At 39.5% G+C, this 20903-nt stretch overlaps 1 long non-coding RNA gene across 2 annotated transcripts in view; it reads right to left on the bottom strand.

Moving 5' to 3' along the window:
* The window catches only part of LOC309866419, a 128787-nt gene that overhangs the window by 39017 nt on the left and 68867 nt on the right, over positions 1–20903 (bottom strand). For both annotated transcript variants that reach the window (XR_014312642.1, XR_014312643.1), the window contains exon 5: positions 4353–4439. This is a non-coding gene — a long non-coding RNA (uncharacterized lncRNA). The remainder of the gene's footprint in view (positions 1–4352; positions 4440–20903) is intronic.

Raw genomic sequence — 20903 nt, 5'->3', positions numbered from 1 at the left:
AAAATCTATCTCATTAAAATATGATTAACAACAAAGCAATATGCTCTACATTCACACCAAGATCCTATGAGAAAAATTTAAAAGATAGAAAAGAGTAAAATAGCTCCTTTACAGTGAAAACACCAGAAAAACACGGACTCAAAATAGATAAGAAGTATAATCTAACATTCCAACTGAGAGTCTTAAATTTTTATGTAGCAGTTGAAACTATAAAGGAGAAATACCCAAACTCAGCGAGCAGATGGCCAGATGAGAGGAAGTGATAGCATGCAACAAGAACTGACAGCACACAGGATCCCTCCCCCCCCAAAAAAAAGAAAAGAAAAAGAAAACAACAAAGCCATTTCGGAAATGAAAACTAAATTACAAAGAACACAAGGAGGAAGAGGCAACAGAAAAAGCACAATAAAGATGTAGAAGATAGAGGCAAGAAAATCAAATAAAATGCAGAGTGGGGGGAAAAAGGACTACACTAAAAATATATTTATTTTTTTAAGATGTATTTATTTACTTGAGAGAGAGATGGAGAGATGGAAAGAGAAAATCCGGAAGCAGTCTCCCTGTTGCGTAAGGAGCCCAATGCAGGGTTCGATCCCAGGACCCTAAGATTGTGACCTGAGCCCTGAGATCAGGACATGGCAGCCTTCCAACTGACTTAGCCACCCAGGCACCTCGAAAATATACATTTAAAAAATAGTAAGACTTCAGAGAGTTTTGCCAATTAAATTTTTCTTCATAGATACATTTCACAAATATCCAATATTGATCATTCACAACTGAAAACTTTCACAGTGCAGAAGGTATCTCTTTGCTTTTGACTGTCACTGTAAAACATTGTTGAGATAATTTTTTCAACCTTAACATGGACCTTTCTAGACTAACAGAATCACAGGCTCTGGTTATAAATCTCTTTTCTTTTTACATCAACAGTTAAAATTTGTGGAACAAAAGCATGTTCCTAAAAACACAATTTATCAGTGACTACTCAAGGGAAAAAAAGCTCCTACTTTCCAATAACTTAACATGAGATAGACAGCTGACTGACTGATAGACTGGTAGATGATGATCACACATTAATAGATTAGACAGACAGATACACACACACATACATACATACATAGACAAGCCAGACATAGTGTTTAAGAAAGATGTAACTTTTTCATTCATGTTTTATTTTTCCATTGATTGAAAGAATAGGAGTCAACAACATAAATTTTATAAGTAAGAGAAAAAAAAAGTAAAGATTTGAGAAGGCCCTGGATATGAATTCAGTAATCAAGTAGACAAAATACCTCCATCCTACGGGGTTTTTCCCCTCAATCTCTAAGCATGCCTAGAAATTACTCCAGTGACTCATCACTTTCTTTGTGAGGACTATTGTGAGCTTTACCAGTAGTACTAGGAGGACCTTTTGTAGGACAGGTAGTGCCAAGGGGCCACAGCCAAAAGCAGTGTACCCTACAGAGTTACCAAGTTGGTTCCAGAGTCAACTGTGCATATGGAACAAAATGAGAAAAGGGAGCCAAGTGAAGAGGGAATAGCAGTAGGAACTGATATGAGGTAGACCTTTAAAAGCAAAAGGAAGAAGGAACTCTAAGCAAACTTGGGGACTTTGCACAGCTCTCTAGGCACTACTCTCCATTCCATGCATGAGGTGGGTATGCTAGAAGTAGTTAAAGCAGAAAGACCCTTCATTTCTGACTGGCACATCAGAAAGATGGCACTATGATGAAACTAATATATAGCCAGTATCAAAAGTACCCCACCTGTTGATGCACAAACTGTGGTGGCATATCACCTTGAGATAAATGATAGGTAGATAGATAGATAGATAGATAGATAGATAGGATAGATATCTGCCCCCCTTTTTGACCAACCTTCCTCTAGATAATGCCCCCTCTTCTACTTCCATCAACATCTATCTTGACTCCCTCAATTACTTCTAGCGCACATCCACTTTTCAATCCGGTATGTGCTAACATCTGCCCCCATCATCCTTCTAAGATTGCTTCTACTAAGGTCTTCTACCTCTATTATTAAAGCCTGTGAAGACCAGTAACTTCTTTAAATAGAATACTGTGCTGCCCTTGAGGTTGTCCACTGGTTCCTATTATAAAGCTTTTCCCTTCACTTGCAGGGCACCAGACTCTCTGAGTCTTTCCTTTCTCTCCACTGATGATTTCCAGATTTATACCTACAGCCCCCTCATGCCTGATCTCCAGTCAGTTCTATTATTTTGACTTCTTATTGTAAGGCAGAGGAACGTGATAGTTAAGAGCATGGACTTGAACCAGAAAACCTGGGCTGGATGATCTTGGGGAAGTCACCTAAGCTCTCTCTGTCTTACAGTTTTATCTGTAAAATTGGGGGAGGGGGTTGGTAAATAACATTACCTACTCCATAGGATTCTTTTTCCAATTAAATGCTTTAGTATATATAAAGGGTTTTTTTATATAATATATGTAAAGTTTTTAGAACGGTCCCTGAAACATAATAAACACAAAGTGTTTGCTCTTATTTTTTTAATTAGATATCACTTTCTAGAATTTCCTATAAGCATCTCAAGCCTGTCTCCTATATCTGTTCCTGCTATATTTGTTTATTCACTTCTCTCCATCTCTAGCCCCAACATCCTATTTGACTTCAACTCTCTGGGTGATTAGTCCATACTTACCACTGTAGCTTTAGTTCTGGTCCTTTCTCCCCTACTTCACCACCACATTCTTTCACTCTATGACAGAAACTAAAATCTATTTTTCACTGCTTGACCATATCATGCTTTCTCCTTCCTCAGAGCCCTTATCTTCTCTTGTGGCCTAGTCTTCCAGGAACACACACACACTCTCCCATTCCTTTCTACAGAACACCAAATATCCATTCCCATGTAGGACCAGCATGTATGTATGGTTGCACAGGATAAGCACTGAAGAACTCCAGGGGAACTCCATTCACATCTGAGTCTATGTGAACAGAATCCCCTAGAGTCATATAGCATCTACAAAGTCACATATGATGGTTCTTGTCTCCCCATCTTATCCAGATAACTCTTTTTTTCAAGTATCTCTGCAGAGGTGACTTCTTTCAGGAATCTCTTCTGGATTTCCTCACTTGGTAAAAGTTAGTGCCCATCTTCTGTTTCCTGTTGGTACACCATGCTACTGATCACAATACTTGTCACAAAATACTGCAACCATGTTTTCTTATATTAGCTCTCACCAGACAATTAGTGGTTCAACTTGTCCAAACCAAACTCACTAACTTCTCCACACCCCAACTCTCTCATCTGTTTTTTTGCTTTCAATCACCTAAACTTCCCTTTTATATTCTCTTCTACATTTTCTACCTAGATGGAACCATCCATTCACCCAATGTTTCCACTGACCCTCTGACAGTATTCTTGTTTTCTAATCAGACTTAATTAGTAGCCATAGCATTTTCACATAGATTTCCATGGTGGCACATATCAACCTGAATTATATTGTAATTATTAGCTCCTGTGCATATACCATGAACTTAATAAAAGCACAGGATAACCTCCCATCACCAATACCTGACACAGTGCTTGCATCTATTCAGTATTAATATTTTTGAGTGGGAAAAATAAATAACTTTATAGGATTTAAGTAAACTACAAATCCAAACAAAGCACTTATTAGGACCCTGTTAAATTCAATCATATGTCTTGCGACATTTTTTTCTTTTTAATATATTTTGTTCATTTAAAATATTGGTTTTCATTCAGAAAAATACTGAAATGGGCATTTTTCTATAATCAAATGAACATATTTGTTCATAGTTATATTACCTGTATAAGTAAAAATCATTTTAGTATACACTCACATATGCCACTACCTGCAAAATCTATTTCAGTGCTGACAATTTAACTGGCAACAAGGAAATATTGGCAATTATGGTGATAAAAGGATGTTGCTTCAAAAAAAAAAAACACTGTAAACAAAAACATCCAAAAATAAAATCAAAATTCTAAAAGCTGTTATTTTAAGTAAATTTCCATCACTTTTCTGATACCAAAAATATTTGTATTGCTCATAGATGTAAAAACATAAATGTCTCCTTTTAACAATGAAGTTTCTCCTCTCCCCCCAAAAAAAGAAAAAGGAAAGGAAGTAACCACAGTGTCTGAGTCTGGGTTCTGATCGTTACTGATTTGGGGATCTTGAACAAGTCAAAGAATCTCACACACCCTCAGTTTCCTATGTGCAATCAAAAGAGAATAATAATAATATGATCTCAAAAAGTTAAATTAAATCAAGATTAAATGTGACTTGGTGTACAATAGTGATTTCTAAACTGTACACTCCTAGATCACCATTACTCTACTAATATCCTACCTGGAAAATTGCTTTCCAAAGAATAACTCGGTCCCAATATGAATTCGCTTCTTGCACCCCTTTGTCTGTTTATTACTGGAACAAACACTGGAAAAATAAGTTTCAAGACAGTGTTATTTTAAAAGTAGAGAAGATAATCTAGCAGGTACAAACAAGGCATAAATGCACATTAGTATTTGAGTGTACATCTTATTTGCATTGGATTTTAATGGTTTTTATAAAACAAAGCCATAGAAAGCCAATGCTCCTAGTTTCACTTCTAGCCACCAAATAGTGTAGAACAGGGTCAGCAAACTTGTTCTGTAAAGTACCAGATAGTAAATCTTTTAGATTTTGAGAGCCATATGCTCTCTGTCACAACTATTCAACTCAGATGTGCCAAAACAGCTATACACAACATGCAAACAAATGAGTAGGGCTGTGTTCCAATAAAAGTTTATTTATTAAACTTATTTATTAACTTTATTATGATTTATTAAGCACATTAAACTTAAATTTCATACAATTTTCATGTTATTTATTAACTTTATTATTTATTATTTATTAAACACATTAAACTTAAATTTCATATAATTTTCATGTTATGAAATATTCCTTTTCCTTTGGTTTTTTTAGAAAAACATTTAATGATGTAAAAACCCTTAATTCACAGGCTGAACAAAAACAGGTGGCAAGCTGGTCAGTGGGCCAACCCCTGGTATAAAAGATAACATCCCACAGTGGACATTTTTCTGGTAAAAGAGTGATGCAAATTAATTCTTTTTGGTGAGGTGGGTTAGCCAGGATTGGTAGTTTAATAAATTAGAATACTTTTGAGTTTATATTATATGTAAAATTCTTGACTTCTCCTGAGAACATTGTCTGAGGAAATGTGGAGGTTGCTATTCCAAGGGAGGTCACTGTTTGCATTAATTTAAGGTCCACCGAACTTGTATTTGTGCATATCCTACACCACACCATTGGTGTGACATGTTGTGTAACCAGGAAAGACATACATATTATAAATGTGTGACTACAAAATCCTTTCATCCTGATCATACATTCTATCGCCCAGGCACAGTAACAAGAGTTACCCAAAACAGGTGTGAATCCCAGTTTTGCCACTTCATAACTGTGTGGTTTGAAGGGAGTTTGTGAGATCCTTTAAACTTAATCCCTCAACCATAAAATAAGAAAAATGACAAGAATATTTGCAGGATTGATGGAAAGTAAAAGGAGATCATGTATCTCAAGCACGTAGGGAAACACATGGTTCCTTTTCCTCATCCTATTTCCAATTTGAAAAAATGTTTCAAAATCTACCGCTACTCTAAATTCAGATGAATTCTCACATTTTATTTTTCCTTTTGTCTGAATCTATGATTATACAAGGAACCACTAATGTTTCTAAAATTCTTACCATGTGTTAGTATAACATTATCACATTTTTATCTACATTTAAAATGCCTTTTATCAGTGAAGGTACATACTCATTTAAGAGAAACAAAGAGCAGAGAGATTCACAAGAACATCCAAACATTCACTTCAAGTGTGCAAAGTGCCAAAAAGTTTCAGCAATCATGAATATTTTCCCATGTAAAATATTAATATCCTTTAGAGTTGTCCAAAAATATAAGCGTACTTTGTTTTCTCTTTTAGACATACAGTTCTTTAACTGTAAATATTTCTATTCTATTCAACATCAAACCAAAAATCTCCTGAGAATTCTCAACACAGAACTGAAAAACACTGAGAAAAAAAAAAGAATCTCTTGACATTGAAGGGAAAATGACATATGGCTATTAGAGCCAGTCAAGTCTAACTGCTCAGGTATTCTCTCCCGTGCCCATCAGGCCACTGTTTTGGCAGGAAAAAGGTTTGGGAGTCAAACTGCCTGTGTTCAAATCCCAGCTCTTCAACCAGAAGGCTAAATAACCCTGGGTAAATCTACTTACCTCCTTTGTGTGTCAGTTTCCTCATCTTTATAATGGGGCTAATCATACCATAATCTCACAGGAAGACCTATTGTGAGGATTAAAGGTGTGTGTCTCAATTTGAATTTTCCCAAAAGTAGAGCCTGAGACAGAACTCAGGTTCAGAATTCTGTTTTAGGAGGTGCTCCCCAGGAGCTGGGAGGGTAAGGCAAGAAAAGGAGGAAAGCCAAGCTGGACTTTGGAGGAACCTTGTAGAATGGCCCTCAAAAGTATACTTCTGCAGGATAGGAAGCTAGGACATGATTATCCACTAACTCCCACTCCTCATTTGCTAAGAAGTTTTAATCTTCCCCTTACTTCCTGGATGGCTTGTTCACTGGCTAGGCAGCCCTCCCCAGCTTCAGAGGAAGTCCTAAGGCATGTCCTTGGGGTGGGGTAATGGCAAACAGCACAGAACTTTTCACCATAGCTGCACTAAAATCAAGCTGATATGGGCCATATGTTGTGGGTTCAGAATCTATCTGGCACAATTTATGAAATGCTAAGTACAGGATATGGAAAATTCTAACTGTTTAATGAATCATTGTTCTTATTGTTAATATAAAGCCAACACCATTCATCCTCTGGGTTCTGAATACTGAATAACAATGTCACATACCCAGATAGATAACGTAGGCAAAGGTTCAAGTAGGAAGGCCAGAAAAGGATGAGCTCATTTAGGACTTCCTAGTGTTCTAGGTGGCTGCAGGATGTTGTGGTGGAAGGATCTAACAGACAGACCAGAACTCAGTCTAGAGCTCGGGAGAAACTGGGTGGAGCTGAAGCCAGTGACTGGAAACCACCAGTGTGGACATCAGAATTCAAATGGTGATACGTGACCATGGAGGACAACAAGCTGTAAGAAGAAAAGAGATCTAAGAATAAAACCTCAAGAGTACTTAAGAGACCAAGAAATGAGGGTGACACTAGGTAACAAACAAACAAAAAAATAATCCTGCCAGGGAAGTAGGAGGCAAGCAGAAGAGGATGGTGTCATGGAAACCAGAGCAGAGAAGAAGACAAGTGTTTCCAGGAGGACAGAGTACTCAACAGTGTCAAATTCTGCCAAGACCAACGTGAAAACAACTGGAAAATCCTCCTTATGTGCATATTTCAGAAGATGTATTTGTTTTTAGTGGAATAGGATTTTAGGTGGGAGAAGCAGAAATAACAAGAACAATTTAAGAATTGAGGCACAGAAGGATCTATAAAATTCAATTAAATGCAGAAGGCTTTTATTGAGTTCCTATAGTATGCTCAGAGCATAACTAAGACAGATTATCCAAAAATCACCAAAAAGTAATAATTAGAGGTTCTTTAAATCTCTTCTTCTCATCTTCTTCTGTCCTTGGAAAGTGGGTTTTATAATGTGAACACTTCATATTATAAAATTGGCCTCAAGCTTTTAACTCCACTCGTGTGCATTATTTGATCAGCAAGCATTCCCAACTGCTCCTTCTCCACTAGAATGCAAAGCATGTCATCTGAACAATGGAAGCTTTGCAAGCCAACCTAATTATTAATACGCCCACTGGCTTTTCCAAACATATGCTTAAATATCTTCTTCACTCTAGGATTCACTAGCCTGGTATTACAAAACAAGAAACCTCACTTGTTTCGCTGCTATAATAACCAACTGTCTTTTAGTTTTGTGGTTGGGAGGCGCTGGCCACTAGGTGGAGAAAGATACTCAGTGACCCCCTAGGCAAAGGCATAAACTGAATTTTTAGTTTCTAAGATTGCTTTAGCGACTTCGCAGGACAGTAGGTTGGGTTCAGTTGTGAACAAAAGAAACCTCTATGAAGGGCGATCCCAAGTATTCCATGCACTTAGAGGTCATTACTCTTTCCCTTGGAATCCATGCACTCACTTTCCAAGAATGAGGTCCCTGCCCTTCTGATCAAGATAATCCTCAGAATTTGAATTAACAAGTCATTGTTCTGATTCTCAGCCTTTAGCCTTCCACATAGCTCCGGGTAACACAGCTCTTGCTTGATCTGTGAAATAGAAGGGATTATGTCCCTTTGTCTCCTCCTCCAGTCCCGGGGACACACTCAGATAGCATCCTTAACTTCAAAAAAACATCAAAGATTACAACCATACTCTCCAGAAATATTTCCCTTTTTCCTGGGGGCCTTGGAGGGACAGATGATTCTCAGAATCCAAAGGAATAAAACCCCTAAGGGTGAAATTTGAGAACAACTGTTAAACCCATAACCCACCCTAAGATCTGTCTTGATCTGGAATTGTAGTAAATTTCCCATTATCCTTGAAAAACTTATGTGAATAGAATTTTATAAGGAAATCTATTTCTCCAGTCAAAAGACATTTTTATTCAAATATATAAATCAACTCCATTAAATGCCTTTTGCTATACCCTTTATCTCTCAAACATTTTAATTCACAGCATAATTTTTGTTCTTTTTCTTTATACTGTTTTCTTCTAAATACACATCTCTCCTATTTTTAATGCTTTAATCACTTTCACAAAAGACCTCAAATATAGGCTTTTAACTTTCTCTTCAAATAAAGTTATACATTTATTTTCTCATCGCTCATCTAAACACTTAGGCATGTCCAAATATGTGAGTTATTTACTGGAAAATGTTTTCCTACTTTCCAACTGATCATTGTTGGCAGAGAGAAAAAATAGGAAGTCAGAGTTGTTTCACAGATGATTTTCCTTTTGCTCACAAATATTCCAGATTCTGCCACTTTAAACCTTATACATTTTTTAAATGTAGAAGAGTAGATCCTATGAGTTCTTACCACAAGTGCAAAAACTTTTTTTTTATCTGAATGAGGCGATGGATGTTAAATAAACTTACTGTAGTAATAATTTCATGATACATATCAGTCAAGTCATTATGCCATATATCTAAACTTATTTTAAAAATGAAAGGATAAAAGTGGAATACACTAGACAAAGATACTTGGAGATCATAAAGCTAAAAAGAAACTCAGTTGAGAAAATGAAAGAAGTGAGGCCTGAATCAGAGAAAGACAATTATCATATGTTTCACTCGTATGTAAAATATAAGAAACAGTGCAGAGGATCATGGGATAAGGGAGGAAAAACTGAATGAGAAGTCATCAGAGAGAGAGAGAAAATGATGAGAGACTCTAACCTACAGAAAACAAACTGAGGGTTGAAGAAGGGGAGGTAGGTAGGAGGATGGGGTAATTGGGTGATGGGTATTAAAGAGGGCATGTGGGGCACCTGGATGGCTCAGTGAATTAAGCCTCTGCCTTTGGCTCAGGTCATGATCCCAGGGGCCTGGGATCGAGACCCACACTGGGCTCTCTGCTCAGTGGGGAGCCTGCTTCCCCCTCTCTCTCTGCCTGCCTCTCTGCCTACTTGTGATCTCTCTCTCTGTTCAATAAATAAATAAAATCTTTTAAAAAAAATAAAAAATAAATAGGGCATGTGATGTGATGAGCACTGTGTTATACGCAACTGATAAATTACTGAACACTACATCAGAAACTAAGTATGTACTATATTTTAGCTAACTGAATTTAAGTTAAAAAAAAAAAAAAGTGAGGATTGAATGGAAAAATGTCTGTTGGGATCCTGGTGTTGTATCTGCAGAAGTTGGTGGTGGTAATTTTTTACTCTAGGATGGTCCCTTTCATATTTGATGCCTTACTCCTTTTATCTTCAGATTCACTGTTCTCCCTGATGTTTAAATCTTGCAAAGATACCCCAAAATCTAAAGATACCATTAACTTTGATTATTCCAAGAAGAAATGACTTTAATTAACTTAGCAATTAATTACTTAATTTACATTTCATAATTAATTTGGTCTGAAAAGTACAAGGTCAAATCTTTTATCTGCTTGATTCTTTCAGCCTTTAAGAGAGTGTGCCCCCTGCATGTGTGCAAACTCCACTCACACTCAGGATCACAGACACCTAAAGCCTAGACCTTTGGAAAATGGAATCCTAGCCCCATCATTTGAATGACAGGACGCTGGACCTGAGGAAGAGAAGCACCTTCATCCACATTTCCTGTTGCTGGTGGATGGATTCAAACCTTAACACAGAGCTCCTCATACCTAGTCCAGTGCCTGTCCCACATAATGATTTTCCTGAAATAAAGACAAGTTGAACCGAAACCGTGTGTATCTGTTACCTTGACCAGAGAAAAGCGGACACTTTACTACCCGCAGACACAAACAGAATACATGGTCTGTACAGCTCAGATTTCTCTTTCATTGAGGCTTATCACATAAGGGGCTAGAAGGACCATCAGCCCGAGCCTCAAATTTAGACTTTTCACCTTAACCCACAATAAGGTTAAACATTCAGTTCCAGAAACACCCGAACAGAACCGAAAGACATTCCCCCATACAACTTTAAACCTGGAGCTCTTTCAGGCCCACCAGGATCATATGACTAACATAACCATGTTGCACAATGCGATGTGTGCACGTTTTTTTATTGTTGTTGTTTTTATTTATTTTATTTATTTGACAGACAGAGATCATAAGTAGGCAGAGAGGCAGGCAGAGAGAGAGGAGGAAGCAGGCTCCCTGCTGAGCAGAGAGCCTAGTGCGGGGCTCAATCCCAGGACCCTGGGATCATGACCTAAAGCAGAGGCTTTAACCCACTGAGCCACCCAAGCGCCCCAACAGCATTGGTATTTTAAATGCAGTTATGTAAATTATAAATCTTCTCCATGCACCAGAAGACTCGAAAAATGGAAGTGCTCTGACCTCTCTAGACATCTGGGAACTCTGCTGATAGGAATACCAGGTTGTTTTGTGGGAAAATAGGACATTCCTCCAAAACCGAGGTACCGTTCCTAAACATTCACCCCCTGCCAGACATTCTATTTGGAGGTTTGTAATATCATGTGGTGTAAGAACATACGATTCCATACAATCCCATGTAATCCCCACAATACCCTCTGATACAGGCACTATTATCGTACCCAGTTCCTAGAGGAGGAAAGGGGGGACTTAGGTTAAGTGTTCAAGCATAGACAACAAATAAGTGGTTGAGCTAGGACTAGAGAGTCCCATCTCCACTGACACCAAAGCCCCCGCCCCGCCACTCCAGACCACCCCTCCCACAGGTGGGTGAGTTTCCATGCCGTAACACTAATACTTCAGGAAAATCACAAGACGTTCTTAAGTTCCTGCTTAGTGACCTCTCAATCGCATATTCAGCTCTTTCCTTCTGGGCCTCTACTGCCCTTATTCCCCTGGAGGAAGAAAGGTGCCCCAGCCTGTCCCAGAGGAGTGAGTGTTCACGTGAGCATCTGAGTGTGTACATCACATTCAAGGTTTAATGTTGATGACAGGAGGTCTAACTGCTAGTCCTCTTGTCTGTGATCCCACAATCATTCCTCGGCTTCTATCCCTAACTCATTCCTGACACTAACCATTTTTTGTCCTTATTTTATGTTATCATCTATTGCATGGTGCAGTTATGGTTCGTTCCTCAGCTTTTCTGCCTCCTTTCAAATAATAGCCGAATCCTGTTTCTGTTTCTTTCTCCACTGACCTTAAAGGACAATATTTTTACCCAATATATTCTCAGCATCCAAATTCTATCAAAGACTGGGACCAGATTAGGGAAGAGTTGTCCTCAATGTCTCCCTAATTTGTTCTCTGTATAAGTCTCTCTTTGTTCTCCCTGGACCTCCTATGTCTGCCTGCTACCCTGGATTCTATAGCTAAGAAAGATGATGATATTACTAACTAATGGCCATAAGTATTTGTAACTCACTGTCCCCCACCCTGTCCCTCCTGAAGAGATAAGGGCCTTTGACAGAATTTCAGACACTGCACACCTGGTAGGAAGGAGTATTCGTTATAATATTTAAGTGATTAGTTGCTCATATAAAGTCAGCCTTTCCCCGAGCTAAGTTCCACATCTCAGAGGATAGCCAAGTATGGCCCTCCTCCCTAAAGCAGAATGAGGCGGCTTAGGAAAGAACAGACATCGAACCAGACCCACCCAACAGAGAGAGCCAGGCCTCAATGAAAAGTTTAGAATACCATGTCCAGCCATTTAAGGCAAAAGAGAAAGGAAGTAGTCCGGGGAGCTGTCAACTTCAGAAGTATAACACAAATTGGTAGGAGCATCTACACAGGTAAGTGGAAGAATAAAGAAATTCACTCTAAAGCAGGTCATATGCCAAGATCTAAAGGACCACTGGGGAAACTAGGAGCCATAGGCAGGCTGGGGACCAAAACTCTGTTCAAATCCCTGGCCTGCGAATGGCCAGACCAAGACAGGTCCTTAGCTCCAAAGGAACCAAAACACTAGGCATGTCTCTGAAATATCAACTTGGCTCAGAAACAAGACAAGAATCCTTCTCTTAAATATAAGTGGAGAGCCTTGACTTCCAGATAAAACCTCCCAGATCAGAATGGAGACACAAATTCAGAGCCCAATGCTCTGGCCCCTGGACAGAGTCCAACAAGTTCTCTGGTTTGCAATCAGGATGGAGACTTGCCTGCTGCTGGCTCAGCAACCAAGAGAGCAGTGGTCTCAGTTTGAAGGTCTGAGATGGTGTCAGGTTGGGCTATACGCCCACTTAACCCTTTATGCTAACTAGGAAACCGTATCCTGTCCACATGGAGGTAAATGTGTAGGCACAGCGCTCGGCAAGTGGACAGCATCATTGTGTTATCAATAAAAACACACCCCGCCCAGCTGGACACAAACCTGTGCAGGGCACAGCCTTCTGTGTGGAGCACAGGCTACATTCTAACCCCCTTCTGGGTTCCTCAACTGGGCACTCTTGGGCAGTGAGCAATCCATCCAACCATACCCAGAAGTCCTGGAAAGCACAGTGGCTTAATGTAGGAGGTTTCTTCCAGAAAGGCCTAGAATCGAGGGCAAGGCAAGGGTTTTCCTTCTCTCCTCTGAGGTATAACCAAGTGTCCTCCTCATACCCTTTGGGACATAAAAAGTAGAATCAAGCAGAATGTTTATCAGCAGCTGATTAACAGACCTTTTTTCTTCCCAGAAAGGACATTTCAATATGAACTCAAGCTAAGAAATATGAGAAACCCCAACATAAATGCTTTGGCAAAAACATCTTTTTCATGACTTTCTTTTCAAAGTCAAGTTGTGCTTCTTCCTTGTTTTTTTCCAGGCTTCCTAGCAGAGTTTTCATCATCTATGACCAAGCAGAGATAAGTTGGACAGATGCACCATTCTGAGGCCAAGTTCCACAGCAATTTTTTTCTAGAAATAACATCTGGCTCGATGGTGCTTTTTCCCTTGGAGGCTCCACGGCTGTGGACGTGGCTGGCTGCTTGGCCAGCTTCACAGCTGTGGGGCCGCATCCCAAGTTGCTGCGGGCGTCAGCTGTGGCCGGGCTGCATGTGACTTCGCCCTTCCATCCCCTCCCTGTCCTCTGACACAGAGCAGACCCCAAAGGGGTCAGGGTGAGATTCTGGATGGCATCAGCCCTCTGGGCCTGAAAGTTAGACCTGGCTATGTGGGGACCCGCATCCTGTACCATCTTACGGTTTAGGAAAGAGGCTAATCTCCTCCATTAGGCAGAACCTGGAGAACGGAGGGGATGAATTTCCTTCCACTCCCATGAAATGGGACATGAAAAATCTTTTTGGAGAGTGGGGCCTTTTCTGTCAGTGAAGCCTGAAGACAAAGAATGAGGAGAAAGAAAAGCCGATAAAGATACTTAGAAAAAAGTGCAGCCGTCCCTAAAGGTTCCAGAAATACCTTTGCACCGGAAGAACTCTGGTCCGGCAATTCTTTGAAAACAATGTCTCATTTTTTAAATACTAATACTCATTAAAGGAGCTACAGGAAAAGAAAAAAAAAATACACACCTGGAGAGGACCATGTTTCCACCATCCAAACTCAGCCCATTTGGATATTCGCTTCCTACGCTTTTCCCTCTGTATATAGAAGGCTGGGGTTGGGAGTATCCTAGAGTTAATCATACATGATGTATGTTTTCATATTCATGATACCGAATTACACAAATTTTGCCAAGTTCATGGTCCTCACCATTTTAGTAGCTACAGAGCGGTTATATCAATTTTCTAAATCATTCTCTCACAATTTAGGCTCTGTGGACACCAAAGAGACATTTTTAAAAGATGAACTGACTCAGCAAAGAGTCAGATTGGAAGAGGCAATGAGAGAGAAGAAAAAGTGGAAGGAAAGTGCGAGGTTTCCCCAGCCTGCGAAACTAGAAGGCTGCTGACACAAACAGCAGAAGTATTGTAACTAGGAGGACCCCGCTCAGAGTGTGGTGCACTGACCAGCCGTGTCACATTTCCTGAGAGCCTGTTAGATGCAGAACCCCGGCCTCCACCCAGACCCACTGAAGCCGAGTTTGCATTTTCCAGGGCCTCCGAGCAGTGCACACACACGTCAGAGATTGGCAATCGCTGGTTTAGAACAGCTCCTCTCCCTAACCAGAGATACGGAGTCTCTCCACACTCGCCCAGTTGTCTAGTGGCAGACTAGGTCTCAGCTTCTGTTTAACCAAAATTCATCTTCTTCAACTAATAATAATAATAAATAATATTTATCAATGCCAGCAAGGTGCCAGCAATTACTCTAATGGCTTTACATCTAGTTCTCACAACAGCCCTATTAGTGCCCCCATTTTACAGATCAAACAACTGAGTTGTAAGCAACTTGCCCAGCATCCTATAGTAACTGAAGAGCTGAGACTGAACCCTGGCTTCCTCAGTTGTCTTTTTTTTTCCCCTCGTGTTTATTTGAGACTGAAAGAGAGCACACATAAGCGGGGGGGGAGGGGCAAAGAGAGAGGAAGACAAGAAGACTCCCTGCTGGGCACGGAGCCTGATGCAGGGCTTGATCATAGGGCCCTGGGATCATGATCTGAGCCAAAGGCAGCCACTTAACTGATTGAGCCACCCAGGCACCCCTACCACATGTGTTCCTAACCACAGGCCTAGACTGAACAGATGGATGCAAGGATGCATGGAGCCTTCTGCTGTATTTAGCCCAGCTTCTCATATTTAAGTATGCTTGGAACATACTTAAATACAACAGTATGTGTAGCTATGTGGATATGAACCAAAGAAATCTAGTTTCCCACATATTCTTCCTCAATCACTCTGCCTATAGAACTGAATCTGTCAGTAAGCCCTACTGACTAAAAAATCATGATAGGCAGTATACAGAGGTTTATATCTATTATAAACTGGCTATGTGTCGGGCTTCCCTCCCTACTGGATCTTCTATTATTTTCTATTTACCCAAAAGCTTTCTCTCCCAGTTCATTCACTGAATTTTTCTTCATGAGGCTCATGTGTTCCTTATTAGTTATTAGAACCCTGCTCAGAAGATGATGATGATCAAAACGGACAGTCCCTGCCCTCCCTCACAGAATCTGCATTTTAGAGGGAAAGACCCAGATCAAATAAATCATTACGTGTATATAGGAAGCAGTAGGAGGAAGGAAAAGTGTGTCTGGTGCGAAAACCCCGCAGAGGGTCAGAAACTCATCTTGGAGTCCCCCTTCTTCAGCTCTGCCCCTCCCTGCAGTTCTCACATACCTCACCTTTCTCCATCATCATCTCTCCCACCCAAACATCAAACTCCTTTTCCTAACTCCCCCATTACCTTCAGCACCTGTCCTGCCCTCCCACTGCTGCCGTAACTAACTACTACAATCTTAGTGCCTTAAAACAACTGACTTTCTCAAAGTTCTGGAGGTAAGATGTTCAAAATGGACCTTGCTGGCTAAAACCAACATGTTGGCAGGGCTGCATTCCCTTCAGAGGCTCCTGAGGGAAAGTGGGTTTCCTCACCTCTCCAGTTGACAGGGGCTACCCCCTTCTCGCCACCAACTGCACCACTCGGACACCTAATTCTGTTGTCACATCTTCTCTGACTCTGATTCTCCTGCCTTCTTCATTCACTTATAAAGATCCCTGTGATTACATTAACCCCCCTGGATAATCCAGGATAATCTCTACCTCAAGATCTGTAACTTAATCACATCGGCAAAGTCCCATTTGTCCTGCGTAGCTACTACTTTTGTAGCTACATATTTACAGGGTCAGGGGATTAGGACGTGGATGTCTTATGCGGGTCACTATTCTCCTCCTGAATGAGGCTCTTTCTATCTCACCTGCCCTGGTCCTTGATTCTGTCTGCATCTATTCCCTTCATCCTATTACCCATCATCTCCCTCTCATTCTTTCCTCTCATAACATAACCACGTAATGATTCCAGTAACATCAGCCAAACAGGAAGAAGGAAGCGTAATGGGTCAACCTGTGAGCCATAACTTTTCCACTGGACCATAACCTTTCTTATTTTTTTTTCAAAAAAGCTTTTGTCTTGGATTTGATTTTCTGAAAACTGAAACAGCACATTTCCTGGTTCAGAATGTGCCTACAAAACAATAGAAAGATGATCATTTTTTTCCAGGTAATTTTTGTAAAGGAAATAATTACACTGAAACAGTTCTTTATATTGATAGAGACACTAGGAATGTCAGTATATGTCAAAAGGAACAATTCCAAAAATCTACCCTAAAAATAATTAAGGATAAATACAAAGATGCACAATTATTTGTCATGATGAATAGAAAAAAAACTAAATATTCAAAATCACAGGATTATAGGATTGTGACAGTTCACTATATAGCCTTTAAAATAATATTGTAACACATATTAAGTGACATGGAAGTAATGAGATCAATTTTCAGAACAATACAACACAGCTGGTTAATGTACATGATTATATCCAGAATTATATACCTAACATGACCACAGTGTTGGGTTTTTTTTTAATTCTTTTGGCATTATATGTGGTTTTCTAATTGTTCCACCATAACTTAGATTACTAAGCAGTTAAAAACAGCAGAGTTTTTAAAAGTAGGGTTAACTGATGAAAACATACAAATATTTAAAAATTTAAAATAACAGCAATAATAACCAGAATGCATTTAGTTATTTTCAGTTCACAAAGCATATTCTCATGCAAACTCTCCATCTGTAACATGATTTGGATACTAGCCAGGAATATTTATGTTCAAAACAATCACTGAGAATCCATATAGCATGCGTAACAGATACAAGATGACCCTTATCTTCTAGTCTTTTCCCCCTTGCCCACTATGCCCTTGACACCCAAGCTCACGATGGTCCTTACAACAGGCCACGCTTACTATCACTACAGAGCCTGTATACTGGCTATTCCATCTGCCTGGAATGCTTTTCCACAGATGTACACATGACTGGATCTTTCTTATCATTCAGCTCAAACGTCACCCACTCAAAAGGCTTCCTTCATCAACTGACCTAATATAATTCTCCTCTTATTCCTTCTCCAGCCAGTTTTCCTCAGCCCGTATCTCAAATAATTTTACCCATTAAGTCATTTATTTATAGTTTACTTCTCCCCCCACACATGAACACACCCTTTTACCTTGCCTAAAATGTAAAGCATATGCGAGTCAAGCTCATTTTTGCCCATTCACCAAATTCCTAGAACATGCCTTATCACACACTGTTAAATGAATTACCAGTCCAGGTCAATTATGAAGAAAATTTTATCCATTGCATTGTAGAATATTGCAGAACATGGGCTAAAACAAGGCAATTTTATTTTTCTCTGTAACCTTCAAGTCTTTATCAAGATTGTTTTTTTAATTGAATTATCATTTATCTACAGTGAAATACGCAGATATTAAGCATAGAGTTTGATGAATATCAACAACTTTATAAGCCTATTTAATCCCAATCAAGAGATGGGGCATTTCAGTCCCCTAGAAAATGGACTTTTAAGCTTTCTATTTCTAAAGATTATATTTATTTTTATTTGACAGACAGAGACCACAAGTAGGCAGAGAGGCAGGCGGAGAGAGAGAGGAGGAAGCAGGCTCCCTGCTGAGCAGAGAGCCCGATGCGGGACTCGATCCCAGGACCCTGAGATCATGACCTGAGCCGAAGGCAGCGGCTTAACCCACTGAGCCACCCAGGCGCCCTAAGCTTTCTATTTCATTTAGGTAATGTTTATTGATATGGTTTTAAGTGCACTGATCTTTTCTTCTGCAGTGCCCAATCTAGCTGATGTCCATATATTGTTTTGATTTTATTTCAGAAATTATATTTTTCAATTTGATAATCTTCATTTGGTTCTTACCTAAAATTTCTATTTTTCCCCTAAAATATCCTATCTCTTCACACATTATAACCATCCTTCCCGTAAATTATTTTAACATATTTTCATGATGTTTTAATGTCTTTGCCTGCTAATTTCAATAATTGCGTCATCTACAAGTCTGCATCTAGTGGATCTGATTTCTTCTAGTTATTGGTCAAATACTCCTGCTTTTTTTCATGTCTCAATTTTTATTGTATTAAAGACATTATGTATAAAAAACAGTGATGACTGGGATGCCTGGGTGGCTCAGTTGGTTAAGCGTCCAACTCTTGATTTCAGCTCAGGTCATGAATCTCAGGGTCGTGAGACCAAGTCCCACATCAGGCTTGTACTAGGTATGGAGCCTGCTTAAGAGTCTCTCTCTCCCTCTCCATCTCCTCCGCTTAAAAAAAAAAGATAAAAGAAAAAAAAAACAGTGATGACTATATACAATATTTTTGTTTTGTTTTGATTTAATGTTTTTTCAGAAAACAAAAACTCTCCATCAGACAGCTGAATTGAGGAGTTCATATTCAATCAAGCTGAAGCTAGGCTACAGCTTTATTTTGTTTGTCTTCACCTGTGATTAGCCCCAATCCCTAGTGCTCTGTAAGCTCTGAAGTTTGGTCATTGGTACAGGGAAACAATTTTTCACTTTTCGCACGTCTCTAATACTTCTTCACATTTTACAAGGAAAGGCACAGACTATCATGCAGAGGGGCAGTCTTCCAGACTGTCTTTTCAAGGATATCTGACAGCACAAGGATGTTGGAAGACAGGGATGGAAACAAAGAAGAGTTAGGCTTACAACCCATTATAAAATATGTGGGTTCTCTGAACTCAGGTTTACTTTCCTGTACCAGAACTCACTGCATGCTCAGGAATCATCTGGCCCACTCTGTATCACCATTTATGAACTGGAGCTTGGGGAACCAATGCAAATATTTTTATTCTCTGGCTACTCCTATTTTTGTAACTATAAACAATCCTTCATCTCTGACCTGGGAGTTTTGTGTCTTCTCCCAGCATCCATGAACCTGTGGCAGTCTAACCTATTAGCTTGCAAGTATGGCAAAATCTCAGTCTTTGGGATGCCTGGGTGGCTCAGTTGCTTAAGCAGCTGCCTTCGGCTCAGGTCATGATCCCAGCGTCCTGGGATCGAGTCCCACATCGGGCTCCTTGCTCCGCAGGGAGCCTGCTTCTCCCTCTGACTCTGCCTTCCACTCTGTCTGCCTGTGCTCACTTTCGCTCGCGCTCTCTCTCTGACAAATAAATAAAATCTTAAAAAAAAAAAAAACCTTAAAAAAAAAAAATCTCAGTCTTTGATGACCAGCATTTAAGCTAGGAAGATTTTGGAGACAGATTTTTTTGTTAATTCATCTTTGTATTTAACTCTGGAAGAACTATAGAATCCACTCCTATAAGAATATGTGAAACAAAATGATTGTTCTCTGTTTTCCAGCTTCTCATCCACTGTAGCTTTCTCGACAATCTTCAAGGATAGTAAGAAAGGGAGGATTAGGGGATCATGCAATTTGCTTTTGTCTCTAGAGCTCTTCCAGATGTCAGTCCATCTCAGTACCCCACATAGTCATCTAAGGCTCAGCTGATGTATCCTCATCCTACAGGATTTCTGCATCTATGGCAGGTCTGCCCAAAGCCAGAGTATGGGTGACCAGTGCCATGTATGGAAGCTATCAAACTGCTCTGTTATCCAGGGAAGGCTGGCTTGCCTGATTTTGTTCTTTCTCTCTCTATCTCCCTTTCTCTTTTTACCTAGAATTGGGTTCTTCAAGGCTTCCTGTTCACTCTTCGTCCCTAGGCCCATAGAAAAGAATTATTTTAATTTTATCGACTTTTTAGTTGTTAGAACCAGGAGAGTAAATATTTTTTCTATTCTTCTATATCATAAGCAGAAGTAGAAAGTTTTTTTATTCTTACTTTGGTATATACACTTGCAAGACAGCATACAGGAACTCCAAAAATATTTTATACAAAAAACTCCAGAGCTACACCACTGTTCTTGAGTATGTGTCCAAATTCAGCTCAAACATACAGAAGCAGGATATAATCAACCAACCTTGAATGCTAGGCAGTACAGTTAAGAGACAACTAACAGTTGCTAGCAGTGCTACTCACTAAAACCCATGGAAATTTTTACTTTGCCTAGAATGATAAACCTCAGTGAAAAAAAAGAGATGTAAAAGTTACATTTGATTGCATGCTTGAAACTAAAGACAGAAAAAACTACAGAATTAATGTAAGAAAAAGCCTTTTTAATATTGTCAGATTGAAAGAGACTTAAAAATGTTGAACTAGTTGAAAATCAATAATTCAGCACAACTGAGATCCCCCATCTTCAAAATCTGTGATTTAGCTGTAAAATTTAGGAAAACTTCTTTAAAATGCTCTACTATTTCATGAGTTTGGGTTTAGTTGGAAGTCAAATTATGTCCTAAGAAAGTATAGGCATGT

Source organism: Mustela nivalis, assembly GCF_964662115.1.
Source record: "Mustela nivalis genome assembly, chromosome: 6".
NCBI lineage: Eukaryota > Metazoa > Chordata > Mammalia > Carnivora > Mustelidae > Mustela > Mustela nivalis.
This window is presented reverse-complemented; position numbering and strand designations above follow the sequence as displayed.